Source organism: Melospiza georgiana, chromosome 14, assembly GCF_028018845.1.
Source record: "Melospiza georgiana isolate bMelGeo1 chromosome 14, bMelGeo1.pri, whole genome shotgun sequence".
Lineage (NCBI taxonomy): Eukaryota > Metazoa > Chordata > Aves > Passeriformes > Passerellidae > Melospiza > Melospiza georgiana.
The window spans coordinates 7,475,742-7,491,148 of NC_080443.1; positions in this window are offsets into that span (position 1 = coordinate 7,475,742).

Here is a 15,407-nt window from a genome sequence, read left to right on the forward strand (position 1 = left end):
TTGGGGAGTCAGGTCTAAAATGTGCGCCTTAAAATGTGTGCCTTAAAAAATGTAGATGTTTTCTTGGTACTTAAAAACAAGTAGAAAATTTCATAGCAAAGTCCTTCAGGAGAGGGAAAATTCATTTACAACAACACTGACAGACCTATTTATTACTCAGAAAATACTGATTGGTTTGGAAGGGAATTTTGGGATATTACCCTATAACTAAATTAAAACATAAGAGATTCTGCTTACAAATACTGTAATATAAAAGGAACTGTTATATCATTTGAGCAACAAGGTCTGAAAACTAGATGAAAAGGATGCATGACTCAAAAGGAATTTTTGGACAATAAGGCAGAAGTGAAATGTGTTACTAAATATGAGATCTGTCAGACAATGAGAATAAGCCACTTCAATAAACCTGTCTGTGTCAACTGATAACCAGGTAGATTTGATTCAAGATTATGGTAATTCAAAAAGCAGACAGTTGGAAAAGGAAAGCAAGTTTGAATTACCAGAAGATAAACATGCACAGAGTGAGTTTTATGGAGAAGATCAGGAATTTGTTTTGAAATAGTGTGTTGTGAGCTCTATAGATTTCTTCATAAAAGGGCATTAACAGTAATACCAGAAATGAAAGTAAAGCACTCATAGCAACCTGGTAGGCTTGAACTGGGTTCAGGCACTGTGGTAAGATGAGGAGTTCTCACAATATAAGACAGTGCTATCAGAAAATGGATCCAAATAACAATAACACAGAGAGAGGAAAAAAGAGTTGCTGATAGGAGAGATTACCTCTGACCTTGGCAGGTAGGTTGCTGGGTTTTTAAAATATAAGTAAATACTTTTCCATATGTATAAAAGGATATGGAGAAGCAAGCCGACGACAAGAATTCTGCCCTGTTCCTCTCCTCCAGAGGTCCATAAGGGCTCAGAGCTGCAGAGGGGATGCCTGGCAGGGCTGGCAGTGGCACAGCTGCAGCTCCCACTGCTCCTCTGCTCTGCAGCTCAGCTGCAAGCTGCCTGCTAAGAGCTGGCACACTGCAAACAGGCCCTGGGGAGGTCAGGCACAGTTAAAGCACCAACCCAGTGCCTCAGGCAGCTTTTGAGCAGAGCATTGACTGCTGCAATGAATGGGGAGGCACTGACTTTGGAGACAGCAATTTAAATTATTTGCTCCACCATAGAAGTGTCAGATGCCTTCAGGCAAATCGTTGAAGTTCAGGCTTTACAGCTTGGGTAACCAGGCACAGGAGCCCAAATCAGGTAAATCTTCATACAGGCATGCCCACAGCAAAGCCACACACACACGGCTTCACCTTCCTGGGTGTTTCAGTCAGTTACCCAATTCAATTTGGGTGATTTCCAAGTGACAGAGAGCAGGTTTAGATGAGATTTGGGAAGGAATTCTTCCCTGTCAGGGTGTCCCTGATCCCTGGCAGCATCCAAGGCCAGGCTGGATGGGCTCTGAACACCTGGGACAGTGCCAGGTGTCCCTGCCCACGGCAGAGGATGGAATGAGGTGACCTTTAAGGTCCCCTCCAATCAAAGCCATTCTGTGATTCTGTGATTCCCTTAGGCTGAAATGATGGAAATTATCTGGGAGACCTTGCAGCACTGCCTTTCCTCTAGGTGTGATCCAAAACAAAGGTATTCTATTCAAAAGTTCAAACCTATGACAGTGTGGTCCTAGGAGACACGTGAACTTTAGAAATAAAGTACCTCTAAAGTTTCCTGAGTTTATCGACATGGGTGGAGAGAGATGAGAGTTTAAGCCTCCATTAAGAGCAGATGGTAAGAGCTCTCTGTCTCTCAATCTCCATTGACAAAAATGGATATTAATATTTCCTAATTCACAGAGAAGAGTGAAGTGATCCAGGATTATTACAGCTATGAGCTGCTATATAAGCATAACAAATGGCTATATATTCCCACTAATTCATCACCACATACTTACAGCTGGATAAAATATTCTTCATTACATACTTTCAGATAAATTAGTGCTAACTATAGCTTTCAGGCAAAGTCACAAGTACTTTGGTTGGGTTCTTCAAAAGAATGCTCACAGAGGAAAAAATTGTTCTTATTCATGCAAATCAAAGGTATGTTGCTTTCGTTGGACTTATCAATGTTCTGTTTGAAGATGTACATTTCCATGTTTTTAGTGCTTTTTCATATAGATACTTACATCTTTGTGAGAAATAAATATCATTTTTATGTCCAAATGTTTGTAGTGTATCTTAAATGCTCTAAATAAAAATCTGCTATGCTGGAGAATAGCTTGCATATGTGAGGAGTTGTGTTCTATGGGTTGAATAACTACAGATGATAACTGAAAGCTTGTCTTTTGCTGGAATCATAGCTGTCATCAGCAGACATCTCCAGCACTTGAAAAGATCTCCCAGTTTTTCCTGAGGCATCTCCAGGAGCACAAAGGTTTGATATTGCCTCTGAAATGTGTACCTCAGTGTTTGTGCCATTCTTCTGTCTCTCTTGTGTGGGCTGCTCTGCATCCCTCCACACTGCTGGGACAGGGACACTCTGGGAATGATCCCTGTAAATTACTGTACAGCTCAAAGCTGCAATCCCAGCAACATATTCTTCTATAATAATTGTTAGATTGGTGCTTTAAAAATATTAATCTCATTAATTCTCCATTTGGAGCCTGAAGAGAGATGAACACCTTACAACACACAGAATGTCTGAGAGAACAGATTAGAAGGCCCCAAATGGATTTCTTCAAACAACAAAAAAGCAAAAAAACACCACCAGGAAACTCTTTAGAAGGTACTTTTCCCAAACATTAGGTGCCAACCCCTAAGGATAAAGATGCAATTCATTTTTAAGGACTCCTCATTACACATAAATGTCCTAAACCTTTAAGTGTTCAGTCCATTCTCTCTTTAAAGGCCTCTGAAGGGAGAGAGGGACAACATTTATTAACTTCATAATGTGAAGTTAATAAATCTAGATTCCAGCAAGAAAGATTTGATGCTTCACAAAAGATGTCCTTTTCACTCTTGATGAGATCCATTTATCTAGAATAGACAAAGTAATTTAGAGGGCACAGAAAAAGTTATAACATGAAGTTATTAGGAAAATTTAAATCACAGCTTTGATTATAAGTCTAGTCCACAGCAGCAAGTGCAGTCTTTAAAAACTTTACAACAAGTGCCATTTAGGCCTATCATTCTTAGTGCTGAAATATTCCTTTGAAAGAACCTCCCTTTAATCCATGTTAATCCATAAATTGCTTTCATGACCACCACTTACCTAAAACGTGACCAGAATTTTTGGGACTGTGGAGATATGTGTAAAGCACTAAATCCATCAATTACACATGCTTTGAAGTTGCAAAGTTCAGTCTCACTCAGAACAGTTTAATTAAAAGCAATGACTTCATATTCTATCCTCTGCACCAAAAGAGCTTGTTTTTCATTGCATGGATTGCTCCTGACTTGGAAAGTTTCTCACTGACTGAGGCAGTGTGTTCTGTGTTCTGAGTCAGTCCTCTTGCAAGATTTGGCAAATGGGCTGCCAAAACATTGCTGTGCTTCTGCTGTGTAGCCCCATCCATCATTGTACAGGTAATTTCAACAATTCTGAACTGACAAAGTCAAGTCTCAGAACCTTAACCTTGATATAATTTCTTTGCAGACATGTCCCAGACTAAAAGGAATGGAGGAAAACAATAAAATAAACTGAACCTGTTATTACAGTTCCCTCTAACATTTGTTGATCCAGCCTAATATTAACGCTTGTCTCAAAGTTTGATAAGCAGAGCTGAACACACAGCATTGTGTAAAGCAAGCAAAGGGATATAAACTTGGAAAATCCCTGTAAATTTTCTGGGAACCCATTAACACTGACAGCACAGAAATCTGTGGTTTTGCCCCAGTTCTGGTGGGACAGCCACCACTAACACCAGCTCTTGTTCACACCCTGCTCCATTCCCCTCATCGTGCACAGGCTCTGGCAGTGCTGTCCGCACTTTGCTCTGTCCCAGCTCCAGCCCACTGCAGCCTCACCAGACTGCAATTCTCACACTCCCTCATCCTTCTCTGTCTCCTCTCTCCCCTGATTGCCCCATGGCAGCAAGGACAAGAACACCTCTGGTTTTGCAGAGATGTTCACTCTAATCCCACTCCAGTCCCAGGGCAGGTGTGCTCAGCTCCTTGCCTGCAGCCTGGGGCAGAGCTCACCAGGCAGCCACAGAATCCTCAGAACATTTGAGCATTTGTCAGCCCAGCCCAATAAGCCCTGCAGAGCTTCCTGTAGCTCTGCCAAAGCTGGGAAAACTTTCATGCAAATAGCAGCAAGAACGTTTCCTGCATTCCTATCAAATTTAATCTCTTCTCATAGGAGGACACTACAGTTTATTAATGAAACATCTGCAAGTATTTTTAACCAAGACAAAAATGAGTGCCATTCATTCTTTGGAACAGCTGAATCTCTCTCATTGAAAACTTAACATACTTTTTTCTTTTTTTTTGGTTGTCAAACACACAGGAAAGAGGCACAGTTGGAGTGAAGTTAATTCCTTCCAAAGCTCAGTTAATTTTTTTATATAACATCCAGAAGTAATATTGGCCAAGATCTATTGGAACTGTGGTATTAAACAGTTCAGACACCACTTGCACCAAAAAAATTTCTATAAAAAAAGGGGGGGGGGGAGGAGTAAGAAGAAACTTTCTATGTCAAATTAGGACTATGTACTAGAGCAGAGCTTTATCACTACAGTAATGAGTAAAGAAAATGATATATATTTAACTCCATTATCATTAAAGATTTAAGATTATTGCAATAATTTTCAGCTTCTCTCTTGCTTTATTGAGCTCATTCAAGCTGATATATTGCTGTGTACTTCATTCATTCCTCCTGATGGATGGCATGAAGTACGTAGACAATGCTGATGTCCAACTAAAAAGAGGAATTACAGAAAAGAGAAGATAAGCAGCTGTAGATGATGAAGTGCTGATTAATAGATTACCCCCATCCCCATCAAGTCCAGACCCATATTTTAAACTGCCAACAGCATTGCAACTGAATGAACAAGTACTTCTGGAGTCCAGAAAATGTTGAGGAGCTGACCTTTCTCAGAATTAATCCTTTACAGCTTCTTCCAAGATTTATTTCTTTCCCTTCGCTTCAAACAAATTCAGTAATGGTGTGACCTGAGCTTTGTGATTTCTGGCTGTGAATGGATAAAGTTCTTTCTGGCCTAGAGAGTTGGTGCTCTTGCCTTGGCTTTCCACCTCAGCTCTCGAGGCAGTGCTGCTGACTCTGGTGCCATCCATGAGGAGGGGTCAGAGAGGAGGTGACAGCAAGGACAAGGATCCCTGCTGGTTTGTTCAGCAGAACCACACACTTCTCTGCAGCCCAGCTCTAGGGAGTCCCAAAGGGATCCTCCCTGACCCACGGGGACTCTGAAAATCCAGATGTGTGACCAGGAGGGACCCAGAGCCACCCCCTGCCAGCCAGCACCTGCTCCAGGCTGGCTTCAAATACCCACACAGGGTCTGCCTGGGGACACTTCCACTCCTAATTGTGGTGAGGCCAAGCAGGACTGGCATTCTGATCACAAGGGATCTTAAACACTCACAAGTGCTGAACACCTGAGAATAAAAAGCCTGTGAGCATGAGCAGGGATAAATTAATATTCCCAATTTGCTTGCTGCAACATTTTCAAGTGAAAACTAATTTTCCCCACAGACAGTAAACCACAAGAACATTTATTTGTGCTAATTTACCAGACATTTATTTTGGCACCGTTAAAGTCACAATGTCAAGTTTCCACTCTAAGCTATATGCAAAGGGATTTTGTCATAAAAACAATGTGATATTTATTCAACACACACACACACAAAAGCTGTTAAGTAATAAATCCTAATTTGTCCTGAAAAATGTGTGACTTTTACAGGTCCCCACAGTCTCACTCAAGACCAACAGGTTGTTTTTGAGAATAAGGATGACAGTGATGATCAGAGGGTGCACAAGCCCAGCCACACAAAGATGCACACACTCCTTAGCAGGAGGAGCAGGTGCTCTCTGGGGCTGGAAATGTCCTCAGTACAGCAAGATATTAAGGAAGAATCACCTGCTCCCCATTCTATTTAAAGATTTCAGGTGTTAAATTTCAAAGGAATACATTTTTTCTTTAAGCATGGCTCTTTATATCCACTGTATATTGCATGAAGACTTTTTTTTAAAAGTACTATTGAGAATTTTTCTGGTTTCTGCTGGATAATCTGAGAACTTTTGAAGCTCTGTCTTTCTGAAAATGGCAAGATATTTCATCATTAGAGGTTGAGAGTCATAAAAAAAAGGTTTTAAATTGTAATTGTTTTGAAATAGATGTCTGAAAACCTTAAGTCACCATTTAGCCTACAGAAAATATTTAGGACAGTTTATAATCAAATTTATAGATATAAAATCCTCTTTTTTACATAAAGCTGCCAAAATTTGCCATTAATCAGTATTGTTTGTACTCTAAGGTGAAAAGCAGCATACAAAATATTTCTCATGAAAATTTACTTGCTCAAATGCAAACAAAAGATCCTCAAATCTAACCCATATCAGCTTTAGAATTGCAGCACTGGTAACAGAACCTCAAGAATTACAGAAGGCCGTAATTTTATCAAATACCTTGAAAAGACAACTTCATTTCAAAGAGACAAAATTCCCTCCTGAACCTCAGATTCCATGTTCAAACACCAAGAATCCAGGGAATTTCAGCTAAATTCAGCTTTGAGTAGGCAAATGAAAGCCATTTGGAAAACACTTCACTCAAATCATGTGTACAGGATGGTGTCAGCTTGGGTGTGGGAACCATCCTGTGTATTGCGGAATTTCAGCATCCAGCCGACCACTCCAGCCACAGGCCCCCAAACACAAACCTCGCCCTTTTCCCTAGCAAAGTTAACTCACCTGCCCCTATTCCTGATGGCAGATTGCAGGAGCTACTTGGCACTGTCAAACTAGCCCAACTTGGCACTGGTGCCAGCTTGGGTCAGGGAACCATCCTGCGTATTGCAGAATTTCAGGAGCCGGCCGGCCACTCCTGCCCTTAGGCCCCGAACTCAAACCTCGGCCCTGTTCCCTGGCAAACAAAACTCACTGCCCCGTTTCTGGATGGCAGATTGTAGGAGCCACTTGGCATTCTCAAACCAGCCTGAGTTGGCATTGGTGCCAGCTTGGGTCTGGGAACCATCCTGCCAACCACAAAAGCATCTGACAATACTTTAGATCAAATCCAATGCAATTGCTGGAGGCCCTGGGGAGAGGATGAATTGCAGCAATGTAAAACCCCATGAGCCACAGTCTGCTGGATGTTACATGAGTATCTGGGGCAGTGACCACTCTGATTCACTCATTAATGCTACTAGACAATGGTTTCTGCTCTTTGCATTTCAAACTGGATGTGAAATCAGCTAAATTCTCTGACCAAGCAATGCACAGAGCCACAGCTCATCTCTCCCAGCAACCCCCAGCCCCTTCTCAGACACAATGCTACTGCATGATCACTCACAAATGATGGCACCGTGCTTCCCAGTGAGGAGATCCCTGTCTGAACTCCTGTAGGACTCCTCCTCTCTTGAAGAAGTCCACAAAACATCCCAGGAGCAATTCAGGAGGAAAATGGGATGCACTTCCACACAGCATGAACAGCCAACCATGGAACGACTCAATGCATAGTGGTGTAGGTTTTTGTAGGCAGCCATATAATCAGGGAACGATTTGGATTAGAAGGGACCTTAAGGATGACTTATTTCCAACCCCTCTCATGGCAGGGACACCTTCCCTTAGATCAGGTTACTCAGAGCTCTCTCCAGCCTGGCCTTGGACACTCCCAGGGATGGGGCAGCCACAGCTCCTCTGGGACACCTGTGCCAGGCCCTCCCCACCCTCATAGTTGAGAATTTCTTCCTCACCTCTAACCTAAACCTACTCTCATCTCAGTTTGAAGCCATTCCCCCACCTTGTCCTACCACTGTTGTAAATCCTCTCTCAGTAAATGGTCTCAGACATATTCTGTTATACTGCCACTGTCCCTTGCACATGAAAATATTTACAGACACCTCCACCAAACCATTCCCTCTCTACCCAGCCTGTTTTCACACTGCTGGCAAGGCACAGCCTGCAGCTCATGAGTCCAGAACAGAGGGATCTATTGGTAGGAGGAGGGGGTGGCACCTCAAACAATAAATATTTTGGTTTGACCCTCTTAGAAAACTGAATGAAGTCCATTATCTGATTTCCCAAGTGCCCAGCCAAACTTTTACATTGGTAAGTATTTCTTAACAGAGACATAAGTCTTCATTAGACTCAGAGTACTCCAGAGTAATTTTGCAATGCTTTACATGAAAGGAAATTCTGTTGTAAGATGATAAACTGCAGTTATACCACAGCATTCCTCAAGAAAGTGCAGCTGTTTTAATACAGTCTGAAGCCAGAAATTTAAACAATTGTTTCACTTAAAGGAATTAGTGATAGAATTATGTATGTCCTCAGGCACACAGAAACCCTATTCCTTGGGCATTGTTGGGGGGCAAAGAATAAGAGACTGAGTCCTAATTCTCACCAGTGGACTCCCCTTCCTTCCATATTTCAATATTCTGAAGTTACCAGACTCACATGAAAATCAGCTGTCAGGGGAAACCTTGCAAGAATTTGTCTCCCTTTTTGCTTAATTTATTTTCAAATCAGGATTATTTTCCTTTTTCTTTCTAGTACATGGTATTGCCTGATAAAAGAGATTAACACAAAGTCGACTATATTCTTCTTTCATAGGAATAAGACTGATAATTAGCAAAGCCAAGATTAACTTTAATGCCATTTTAGTGGCTCCTGGAGTATTTCAGCACTTTAATCATGGTGGTGATATTGAAAATAGTTTACTGAGAATTTTGAGATAGTAGAGAAGTGATTAAGCAGACGCCCATGATGTTAAAACTGACTCCCTATTTACAAGTGTTTAGACCCAAGTTACTGTGGATTTACTTGGGCAATTTCAGTGAGCACCCTCCTTGCACTGCAAAGTCAGAGGCATCTTTTCTCCATCTTTTCTCCTTGCTGTCACTGACTGAATCTCAGATAAGCAAGAGAGCACCAGCTCTTCCCGTGGAAGCCCAGCTGGTGTCACCACGCTGCATCTCACAGATCCTGGGTTTTGTGCTGTACCAGGAGGCAGATGGGTGCCCACAGCAGCTCCTTTGCTTTGCACACTGAGCCATCTCCACAGGGCAGGACTGAGCTCTCTCCTCTGCCCCAGCCACTGACCATGAAAGGAAGCCAGTCAGGATCTGCACTGGCATCCGATTCTCTCCCACATGAAGCTTGAGAGGATTGGCAGTCACAGCAGAGAAAGCCCTTCCTGCTCTGGTCTTCCTCACTGCTTTATTTTACAAAGCAGCCTGGAAGTTGGTACCTGCAAATCAGCTCTCAGAGTCCCCTGCAGGTGGTTCTGAAATGGGCTCTATCAATCTTTTCATAAACATTTCTTACAACAAATCTTTCAGCAGCAAAAGTAAAGTAAATTGTATCTGTAGCAGAAAACATTCACAGAGGTCTGAAGCAACCCCACATCATTTTTTTCTGGAGATGCACTTTAAATGTAAGGCACAAATGAAAAACTTTTTCCTGACATTAATTGCCATTTTATGTCAATAAAACTTCTCACATTACATTTCTCTATAAAACCAGTAAATATTGTTGAAAATTGCTGTGATTACACAAAGCCCACCATTATATCTGCTCTCTCAAGAGAGGCTGGAACAGAATTAACACCTGAGAACAAACTTGATTCTGTGTTTGCAGTGGCTTTGCTGCCTGCAGAGCACTGGCTCCTGGCCCACTCCAGCTGGGATGAAGATGGAGGGGAGGGCAGGGATGGACAGACAGGATGGCACAGGATTATTTGTGTACAGTTGGAAAGAGGTCGAAAAAAGAAGAAATTTGCTGTTCTAGGCGTGGGAACAGTGGTTCCCTGTGCTGTGCTGTTCACCTGGTCCACTGTTCTAGTCCTATGCAGAAAGCAAACTCACTGTGCAGTCCTGATCCTGACACATAAATTAACCAAAAATGTACAGGATGGCAGGAAATGTCCACAAATCTTATTTCTGTCTCTTAAAGCAAGGATTTATACTGAATATACAAGGATTTGTGCTGTATTCTCACTTCCTTCACATCTACCATCAACATTCACCCTTAACAGTCAATGCTGTTCTTGCCCCTCACATCTATACAGATTTTCCCAGGAACAGAGCAGAAAAGGTACAGAAGGACATGTAGAAAGAGATTAATTAGTGAAATTTCTCAGACTGGAAAAGACTGAGAAAGACATGAATTTCATGGAGAAGAGGGCCATCAAAACAAAGCAATAGATTTAAATACACCTGCATACACAAATAATGAAAATATATGCTTCCACAGCATAGAACTTATCAATATAATAAACAAAATTCCTCACGATTATTCTTGCCTTATTACATTTTTGCTTTCAACTGAAAAAAAATGAGCAAAATTCTGTAAAAATAAGTACAGCAACTTTATAGATACACTGCAGTTTCATTATACTGCACCAATACAATTTTAACAGTTTCTAAATGGGAAAAAAAAAGGGAATAATTATTCATTTCACAGTAACCATATACTGCTGAAACCTTGAAGGCGTTTTTTGCTGAAGAATCAAATCATGTAGATTTGAACAAATAATTTGCACGTTACTAAATATATTTACAAAAAGTAAAAAAATGACTGCTTTACCTTTTTGCTTTAATAAACAAGCATTTTCAAAAGAGATCTAAATTTGTAATCAGCTTTAGAAAAAAATTATGTAACTTGTGGCCAGCAGTCTAGGAGAGAACACTACAAGTGAGATTCTCATCTCCTGGGGGAATTGCATGCTGGTCCCATCCTCAGCAGAAACAAATTGAGGTCCCAGAATGACTGCCTTGCCTGGCAGCTGAAAACAAACTGCTCAAACTGCTACTGGAAAAGAGCAGTAATAATCCAATAGTGACTCTTTTGTTCAGAAATCCCAATAACCAGAAAAAACTCCCTGAAATGATCAATTCCATTAAAAGCTTTAATGAGATTACCAAATTTAATTACTCTTCTGTGCTGCATTAATTTATAAAGGGTGGGTCCTCGATCTGAACGTTTAATAGTTTCCAGAAATAGTAAATCCCATTTGAAAAGAAGCAGAATGATTTCTTTTTTTTTTTTTTCTTTTTTTAAATTGAAATAATCTAGCACCACTACAAATCCTTTGGGCAACATTTCTGGGAGTACTCTATTGCCTAGGAGGTGGCTATTTCTTAGGTGTCTATTTTAATTGTCATATACTCAAAGGCCTTTTAAATGCTCACCCTCTGTATGTTAACACATAAAAAGATTGAACAAGGCAACATTTATGCTGTTTCAGTTTTTCAAATGTGATTTTACAAATTATACCACTAGAAAAGATAAGTGGAAGTAATTTTTAATACACAGCAAGATGCATTTCTAACTAGATTAAGCAGCTGTTAACATTATTTTTCTGCACAGCAAGAGCAAATGTCTACAATAACTAGACCTTAAAGGAAGAGGCAATCCCATTTGGTGCACATTGTATACATTTGATTTTATTCCCCAATAGCATTCAGAAGGAAATAAAAAAGAATTAGATAAAGAAATTAATTTGCAGCAGCACTTCAGACAAGCACATTTGCAAAAGCATAAGAATGTTACAGGCATTAGGAAGGAGCCTGTGAGAAGCAAGAACAAAAGGATTGCACTGAACTCCAACATTCAACTCCAGTGCCAACTATTTCCCATGTGAAAGTGTCAAGTTGTTACTCAAAAAAATAAAATTCAACAACCTCCCCAGATATATGTGCTAGGGAAAAGGAAGGTAAGCATTTCCACAAGCTGGAAGTCTGAAACAGCAAACTCTGTACTGCTTGGGATCTTATCCACACCCTCTGTGCTTAATTTTCCAAAGGCATCATTTTGCTGAAATGCTGAGCATTAAAGCAGAAGGCAGCTCTTCCAGGAGATGCACAACGAGGAGAGCAATGAAACAACAGCCAAAGGCTGAGAAAGAACAACAAAAGGTGCGAATGAGACATTGAGGAACCTACTAAAGAGCAGCTACATCCTGTAGGGCTCAATCCCAACTAGGATGATTCTACCAAGCTAAAAGCAATAAAATCCCCATAATATAAAAACTCAAGGAGATTTGATGGTAGTGAAATACGTTCTATTTAGCCAACACATGAAATCCCCAAAAGAATAAGGAATAAGCCTATTTCTATAAAAATTTTTGAATATTTGCTCTCTTTATGCTAACAGCTTTATAATTCTCTATGTGGCTAAAATAATTTATAGACAGGAATTCTACCAAGTAATCACCACCCTTTACAGAGTGTATTGACTGCCACAGGACAGGGCAGGGGCAAGGGCATCCCCCTGGGGCACATGAAGCCTTCCAGGCAGAGTTTCTCCACTACAGGACCTTGAGCAACTGAAACTGCCTTAACACCTTCCAAAAATCACCTATAGCCCACAGATTGTTTATAAAGCCCAGGCTTGTTTATAAAGCCATGTATGGAAATCACAGATTGGAGCTTTCACCCGGCCAAAATGATTTTTCTCCACAGTGTGTACTGGAAAGCCACTTGCACAGTGCTAATTTCAGAAACTTAACTATAAACAATTACTGAGAGTTTGAAACACAACACCTAATTAGAACAATATCACAGTTCTGCTCCTGCACAATAGGATTCAGCCAGCCTGCCTGAAATTTGTTATTTCTGAGGTACAGAATAGGCTAGTGGGAGTATAACAGTTAATTATAGAGCTGAACTTAATTAAAGTATTTTGTTTGTAGTACAAGGATCTCTGCATTTGCACAGGTTGAAGTTTCCTTGCCACAAGCACTGCTCCTTTAACCTGAGTATTTGCAACATTCCAACCATGAACACAATAATCCAGAATCAGTCTTATAAAACAGTAAATCCTGCTGCAAGACATTAAGGTACATCTGTCCAGCTGAAATCCTCTTACAGCAAGACACTCATTATTGCAAGGAGTCAGTGCTTAGCAGAAAAAAGATCAAGGCCTGGTGACCTTACAAAAGTACAAATGCACAGATGAAACTTGTAGTAAGAAGGTAATGCATACTATGCTCACTGACTCACAGCTTTAAAAACAGTTTTTATATGGTAGTTGAAAGGAATTATTCTTTTAAATATGGACAAGGAAAAGTCTGCTCAAACCAGAAAATGCTTAAGCATCCCCAAAAATCCCTGAGTGGGTGATTACTTCAATTAGTTTAAAAAAATAATTACTACAAACAAAATCTAGTAATCTTTGTGCAACCAAGATCTGCCTAAAGTTATTTTTGTTTTAGCAACAAAACCAGTTTCTAGAAGAAACCCCCATCCATACCCAGGCTCACCCTCCCTCCCCAGCCCTCCCCATGGTGTGAGCAGCCAAATGCTGGGGTCTCATTATTTTGAAGTCTTCATTACTTTTCAAACCTAAGCCACCAAATCCAGGCTCCAAAACATTACAAAACAAATAATCAAAGGTAGATGTCATCTGTCAACCTGACAGCCAGGGCATGAGGCTGTTTTGCTGGGGAATGGAGAAGCTGAGTCCCAGGCCCCCTCTGCCCCCCGTGAGCACAACCAGCACATTGCAGTGAGGGCCATGCTGGACCTTGGCTGGGAGGGACAGCAAGAAACAAGAGCAGGAGTGGGCTGGCTGGCCAGTCTGCAGCCCCTCTCCCCAGCAGCATTACTGGAACCAGAGCCTGCAGAATTTCCAATAAAATCCGTCAAGACCTGCAATTTCCCCTAAGTGTTCCCCCTTTCCCGGGCTCAGAGCAGCCCTCGCAGTGCTGGCATGGAGCAGCAGAACTGCTGCATGTCACTTCACAGTTTGGCACCAAGTGAAAGATAGCAGAGTTTACAAGAAGCTTTGTAGTCTCTTTTTCAAGATAAGATGGAAACAAGCAAGACAAATGAAAACAAAAGGGTAGGAACCCCCTGAAAATAATGCAGAAATCTGTGTTTCTTTCCTTATCTCAGTATCACACTCCTACCCAAAATCAGAAGTGGTTTCCTTTGCTTACAAAAAACATTTGTAGATTTACTTTCATTCCACAGCCCTCTACTCCATCTGGCAACAGCCTGGGTCAGTGTATGGAAATGATATCCTCTGTGCTGCTAAATATTCCTGCCCACAGAGCTCCCACTGGAGAGCTGCCAGTACGCTTAATTGCAAATGGAGAGAGCATTGGCCAAATGATTCCTTTATTTCCAAAAGCACAGATGAGGGTCAGCTTAGGAAATTTCTTTGGGTTGTAAGAGATTAACCCTCAGCATGATTTGGAGTATCTCATCTTTCAGCTGCATATTCATCTCAAGTGAAACAGAGGCAGCAGAGAACCAACAGTGCTTCAGGTAAAATCAGCAACCACAGATTTGACACATTTCTTTCTTTGAAATTTTCCATTCATCTGTGCCTGTAACAGTGATTTGAGTGAAACAATTCTCTACAGAGAAATTATGGGAAGCAGCAGCAGAAATATCCCTGTCCTGACCTGATTCCTTCCAGGCTCTCGGGCAGGTGGCCTGGCTGCCCTGGGCTGATCCTCAGCAGAGCTGCCCATGAACCAGGAGCTGGAACAGCAGCCCTCTCCTTCCTTCCTTAACAGGGAATTGGAGAATTCACTTTTTCCACTGCAGATTTTTTTAATCCCCATTTAGATATTCTGCCTTTCTCCCCAGCCCAGATATGAAAAATCAAAGATTATGAACGTGCTTGCTTTTGGCTTCTTAGCAATAACACCTTGGCAGCTTAAAAAAAATAAAAATATTTTATAAAAAATGACACCACCACAAAATCCTGCCTGGGTAGCAGTGCTGGGGCCCTTGAATACAACCCTACAGCTCAAGTCCAAATTTAGACCCACTGCTACAGGAAAGAAGGTTTGAGATGTGCCTTCCAAAATGATCCTGATGACCAAGGCAGCACCAATGACAAATAAATTATGTTGCTCAACACAAATATAGCAAACTGTATTTTTGGCATCCCAATATTTTTTGCTAAGGAGGAAACAGTGCAAACATTAAGGAAAATGTGTATTTCATTAATTATTCAGAACTGACTCTGATCAGAAATTTTATCTTTGAACAGGATACATAAAGTGATAATAAAAAAGGCTCTAATTTCTTCACTCCTTCCAGCAGCCCTAGGTGAGAATATTTTATTGCATAGGACAACAGTTTAGGAGGTCTGTTTTTCTGTATATACATGCTCTGTTTTTTCTTAATACTTCATTTTTTTCATGCTATTTTAAAACTAAAACTATGTAATCATATTTATCTGCATGAAAGAACATAGACAAATTTTATGAAAATTCTTGACCAAAA